We start from the raw sequence: 6,355 nt of genomic DNA on the forward strand, positions 1-6,355 counted from the left end.
TTATTGGAGCCAGGTTGGATACATAAATGCCACTGCACACTGTAAAATATCACACATCTCCAAGGTCAGGACAGTGTTAGTAAAATCTGCACACATCAGAAAATGCTTCAAAACAAAAATAAATCAAAAGTGCAAAAAAAGCCTAAACTATTTTAATTCTGTATGAAAGTGTTAGACCTGTCTTTCTGTGCAAGTCAGAGCAGAACCAAAATATGAGAACAAGATGCAAGTGTATTTAAAGGTCTTTGATGCTCCAACCAAAATTTCATTTGTCTTCTGGTGAGCACAGGGAGCTGCAGAGCAACTCCTTGGTTGACAAAATTTTTTCAGAAAGCTGAAGCCATCTGGCCTTTAGTGTTGTTTTCAGACTTTGTTAACAGACTCATTTCACAGAAGAGCTGTGGATGGTCTTTCAGAACTGCACACAAAGAAATTTTACCCAGTCATCAGAGCCAGAGTGGAAACAGGTCAGCCCCACATCTGCCACCAAGGATGGTCCCTGCAGGTGCTCTCCTGGTGTGTGATGAAATAACAGCAAAGCCTTAAATGGCAGCTGTATTTAAGTTGATGAACAATGAAATCAAAATTATCTTTTTCACAAGCACTCACTTAACAAACAACAAAATCAGGGGACAAAAACCTGGTGTTTTGCTTTGCAATGTGTTCTTTTCTGTGCTGTTAGAACTGGCACAGAACTGGCACTTGCTATTTATAATTTCATTAATATAAGACACTTTACCAGGACTCAGAGTCACAAGATTGCTGTTTATTTAAAATGCATTTTACAGAGAATAAAGTTTTTATTAGATCATAGTTGCTGGTGATTCTGAGTGAGTAGCACTACTGAGGTTGTAATCACCATACAAGAGTTGCTGTACATTTGGAAAGAGCCAAGGTGAAAAGCAGCCACAGCCTGTGCACAGACAAGTGATCCAGTGCCTAAAAGGGTGATTGGAGAATAAACCTCTGCTCTGCATGAGACATCTCTGCAGTGAAGTGCTGACATCCCAGTGACACTCACTGCAGTCCTAAGGCTGAGCATCAACCTCCTGTTTCCAGTTCATCCTGTGGGCTGCTCTGTCAGTAACTTTAGTTCTGAGATTGTTTCCTTACAAAACTGAGGGTGTAGATTTTATTATTATTTTTTTCAGAGACATAAGGCTCCCCATTCACACACATCATTTCCTCCTTTAGTGAAGGATTCTTTTTTGTTCCTTCCACACTGTACAAAGTAGCAAAATTACAAACATTGATCTAAAAGAGTCACTGGCAACCAGAGCAGAAACCTCTGCTCCCCTGTGAAGCCCAGCCCAGGCCCTGCTTGTTTTAGGTTCCTGTGTTGTTTTGTTCCCCTTGAAGCCATGCCCTTGTAGCAAGACAGATAAGGCCCACTCACAGACTATTACCTTCTTCCTGGCTCCTGTGGTTTTCACATCCCATCAAATTGTCATTTAGCTGAAAGCATGTCAGACCATTTCACTGGACCATCCTGGAATAAATTTAACTGTACTGGAAATTGATACTGTTGTACTGTGAAACTGATTGGATTGGAAGTAAACAAAACACTCCTCAGTCATACATGGAAAAGACTAATGGTATTGAGAAATAATTTTTTAAAAACATTCCAATTTTGTTAACATCATGTGTCCTGTTTTAAGTGAGCTGCACTCTGCAGTTACACATGAGATCTGACTGAAATTTGGAAGTGATGGGTCAATACATTGTGCTTTTATGAATGGAAATTACACCTTTACACCCTGTGGTCAGAGGTTGTGTATGTGGCCCAAGTGACACTAAATTCAGCCCTTTCCCTCATATTTTCCCCCTCACTGCTTCGTCTGCTTCACAAGAAGTTAAATAAATTAAAAATTCACTAAATATTGAAATAATCTTATGGACTTCAAAGCAGAAAACAGATGCAACCATGAAAAAGTAAACAGAATGAAGAATCTTCCCACCAGCAGCACATTTTCAATTTGGTGGCTCCACTGACAGCAGCTTCCCTAAGTGCAAGACCAGACCTGCAGGTACCAGACTGGGATTAAATGTGGACACAACTCTCGTTAATCAAAGTTTTTAACAGCTCTAACAACAGCATCATTTACAGGTCGAATACAGGGCCGTAGAAGTGGCCATTTTCTCTGCTTCCTTGATAAGGGGCTCTTTATTCAGTCCCTTTTCCTGACTGCTTTCCCAAAAGATCATAAACGTGGAGAGCAGCCCTGCACCAGACAAGCCCTGGCAGCCCTCGCCCCCAGCCCTGCACGCACATTTCTGTCTCCGGCTTTCTCAGCGCTGCCTCCAGGCTGCCGAGTGACACCCGGCTAATCCGTGATGCTCCAGCCTGACCCGGACCTGACAATGCCTTCTCACTCCCCGCAGCCCCTCCTCCTCCTCCCGAGGTGAGAGACGGGCAATGCTTTTATTCCTCACCGGGGAGCAAGACGAGCCCAGCTCTGCTCGTGAATCTCCTCTGCTCGCTGACACGCGTCAGACACAACATTCTCATCCCTAAAAGCTGGAGCGAAACAAACACAAAGCAAGAGCCCAAAAAAAACCCCAGTGAGTGTCAGTCCCTGTCTGGAAAAAACAAACAGCCATTATGCTCCTATTGCCAGAGCCCAGCGATGTCCTTTGTTTCAGTGAAAGCTGTGTGATTTCTTTGCTCCCATCCCGTGCATTACAGCTTCCACCTTGGCACTGCACTGGTTTATGAACAAACCCCACCTGTTTACAGTCTCTAGGGTCTTTGGGTTCACTTGGACATGGAGATCTTCTCCCCCACCTCATTTCCTCTCTGGCTGTAGTCACAAGCAACGTTGGGAGCTCTCTGTGCCAACAAAACAGCCCTTGCTGCTTAAGCCCAAGGCCTGAGAAGTCAGGCTGGCTGTGCTGTTTCTGCATAGGGGCAGTTACTTATGTGCAAATAAGAAAAGCTCTTGCCGTAGATTTGACCAAAGCAGGTTTTTCACAATGTTAATTTGTCCTTCTGTTTGTTTAAAGTAGGAGTGCTGAGCAAATCAGTATTTTACTGGGATAGCCACAAGCAATGGACAGCTCAAGCCTTACTCCTTCACCTTGGGCCAGAGCTGTTTAACTTGAGAGGGAATCACCTTCATACTCAACAAATCTCAAATAAAATGTCCTGCATGCATAGATGCAGAATTCTACACTTCAAGGACTCACGAAGGAGAAAGAATTGCCTAAATCTGCTTTCCATTTTCCTTTCATTTGCACTGTTGGAGTCACTGCTAATCCATCCTTACCTGTCAGCAGTGACAGGCAGGACCCAGCTGGTTCTGTTGGGCAGCATTGTCTTGTAAGCTTCCTGAACAGTCCCCAAAAGGGTGGATTGCAGTTTATCCTACACCTCAGGTTCCAAAATGCTGGTTTGCTCACCTGGTCTTGCCCATACCCTGTGGGGTAATACAATGAGACATAAAAATACAAAGTCTTACAAGACTGTAGTCCCATCCCAGGTCTCTCACAACATTAACAAAACAAACAAGCTTCACTTTCTCTCCTGATGACTACAGCCTTCCCTGAAAAAATACAGCTTTATTATGCATAATTCAATTTCATCAACTGCTTTTCTTTATTGTCCCTTCCAATTATGCACACATATACTTGTTTTTTATTGCAATACATAAATTATGTCCCAAGCATTGCACAGAAGTACACACACACTTCTTATGTAAGAAGAATGGAAAAATCAGTCAGGCCAATCAAGGATTTATATACTCCCCTGTCCCATTCTGGATTTGTAGCTGTTTATACAGATTCACAAACTACATCTGAATTTGGTTGTTACAAGGACATTAATTACCTGCATTCCATAATGTATCACACCAACTTGAAATGATTTTTGTTTCTGAAAAACAAGGCCAGATGCACAGAAGTTTTTATGCTTCTGACAGCCTGATGATGACAAGGCAGTAACTCAATTTGTTGCCCGATTTTGGCTGAGAGAGGCTCGGGGTCAGCAGTGTTTGATGTACCACATGCATTAACTTTAAACTCTGGTCATGATTCAGAACTGCAATCCAAATTCAGACTTTAAATGATACACCACAGCATCCCTGTTCTCCACAAAGCTACAGAGCCTGGGCAATGATATCTTCAGACTTCAAAGGTGTTGTCTGAAATGAGGCCCTGTGGATAAAACCCTTCAGGGCAGGACACCAGGGCCTTACAGGAAGGCAGGACATGGGACTTGTTCATCCTGAGCCCACTTTGACTGTGCTGACCATTCACCCTTCCCTGCAAGAACATCTGCATACAACAAAACTAAGCCAAAAATGTCAAGTTTTTTCCAGCACATACTGAACCATCTATGGAATATAATTAATCTCAAGTGCACATTCCTTCTGCAAGGTGTCAGGATAGCACAGAGTCCAGAGGCATTTGTGCCCAGTGAGGAATGTAATGCCTGCAGGTCTCCCTTCTCCCTCACAGGAGGGATTTGAGAGGCCCCTGTAGTGGATGTTTTTTGTCTGTGGTATCGATTTATTAATTTGTTGCACACTAATCATCCATCAGCATCTGGTGCTCAGACAGTACAAGGGGTCACACAATTAGCCACTCTCCTGCCAGGCCCACAGATGCTAAACCACCAAAACAGGCACTGGAAGAACTTTAATTTCATAAAGTAAATGCCAACACTGCTTTGCAGTCCTTGGATAAGCCCAGCCATGGAACTCTCCTAAGCAGACCAGTGAGTGCTCCCCTCATGTCCCTGAGGTCACAATTTGGCTAAACATATGCAGAACATGCTTGGCTCTTTACACATGTGCATATCAAATCCACATTCAGCAGCAAAGGAACAGAAGACAATATATGGTAAAATACTGGAACTGCACTTCAAAGATCAGGATGCAATTCTACAGACTCCCAGGGTGACTTTGGCCACAACAGTCACCTCCCCTGCTTCAACTCCCATCTGTAAAAAGCAAAATAACCATCCCTCATTTTTACTTCACCCATCTTTGCAATTTAAACTTGGAGTTCTTTGTAGTGGTGTCTCTGTCTCAAAATACATCCAGCTCCCAGTACACAATGTCCTCCTCAGAACGGCCTTATGGAAATGCATCCAAAAAATAAAAAAAGAACCATATAAAACATCCACTGATGAGATAAGACCACCAGCACAACAATGCAGGGAACAGCTGTAATCTGTGGGTGGATTATTACTCCTTGCCATAAATGCCATCTATTTTTCAAGACAAGCTCTTCTCTTTCATAGAGCAGGGAGCTCAGTATCTGCAGACAACTTCCCTTCCCACCAGGATGGTTTTTAAAGGCTCACAGTAGTTTGTGACATTAATTAGAATGTCACATCTTAATGACAAATATTAGTACTAGTCTGCTTGATTAACATAATTTATTTCTTCGTTGGATGTTTTATTCCAGATGAGCTGATTTTCATCCATCCATATTTGCTGGGGGAAGAAATGCATCCTGACATGCAATGTTAATGTGCCCTCTGTGCTGACCTCTTCTCTCTTAACTTTTCATTCTCACCCCCCTGCTCTTTGCAGTGCCTGAGATGAGCTTTAGCAGCAGCTCTTGGTCAAGACTCTCATACATTGAACCCCTGCCAAGGCTTTTGGGGTGTTTAGCACTGACTAAAGGTCTATTCCTATGACACACACATTTAAATTTAGCACTAAACTGGTGGGGGAAAAAAAAGAGAAAAATATGTAAAACGCCACTTTCTGACAAGCAGAAAATTAGAATTCATTCCCCTGAGAATTAAATGGACTTTTCTGCTTCTAGTCACTAACTATGACAAGGTTAACATTTTTCAGTCTAATGACTAAGGACATTAAGTGTGCATGTGAATAAGAAATAAAATTACTGGAGGGTATTAGCTAAGTGTGTGACAACAGCACAAGCTGTCAACACAACTCTGAAGCTGCTGATTGTGGCCAACACTGATCCTTTGCTGTGGAGAACCAACGGAGACCAGAACATCCTTCTGTCCTTAATACTGTAACAACATCAAAATCACAGCAACATTCACGTCTGGCTGGGGGGAGAGCTCATCTCAAAGGGCATCCAGCACATTCCCAGTGTCCCAAGCAGGGACACCATGTCAATCAGAGGCCACAAAGCCCCAAAGATAATCCAAAAAGAAAAAAAAAAAAAATCTCAAGTGAATCTCTTACTTCCCCAAGGATTCTTTCAACACTCCTGATTTAATTCTGATATGACACAAGGATTAGGGTAGGAGATTAAGTTATTATTTGTGACTTGCCTTAGCTTCTGTCCTTCCCAATTAAGTTTTCCCTGTAGCTCCTCACTGTCTTGCTCAGCTGTGGCAAACTGAAGCTGTGTTTTCCAGGCAATAAAGGAT

At 42.7% G+C, this 6,355-nt stretch overlaps 1 long non-coding RNA gene across 1 annotated transcript; it reads right to left on the reverse strand.

Annotated features, from left to right (window-relative positions):
• Positions 1 to 745: 745 nt before the first annotated feature.
• Positions 746 to 3,795, reverse strand: LOC130261274 (uncharacterized). Its single transcript, XR_008841960.1, has 2 exons — positions 3,267 to 3,795; positions 746 to 2,518 (listed from the first exon to the last, which is right to left on the reverse strand). It is a non-coding gene; the product is annotated as an uncharacterized LOC130261274 (long non-coding RNA).
• Positions 3,796 to 6,355: the final 2,560 nt, after the last annotated feature.

Source organism: Oenanthe melanoleuca, chromosome 20 (genome assembly GCF_029582105.1).
Source record: "Oenanthe melanoleuca isolate GR-GAL-2019-014 chromosome 20, OMel1.0, whole genome shotgun sequence".
NCBI classification, from domain to species: Eukaryota; Metazoa; Chordata; class Aves; order Passeriformes; family Muscicapidae; genus Oenanthe; species Oenanthe melanoleuca.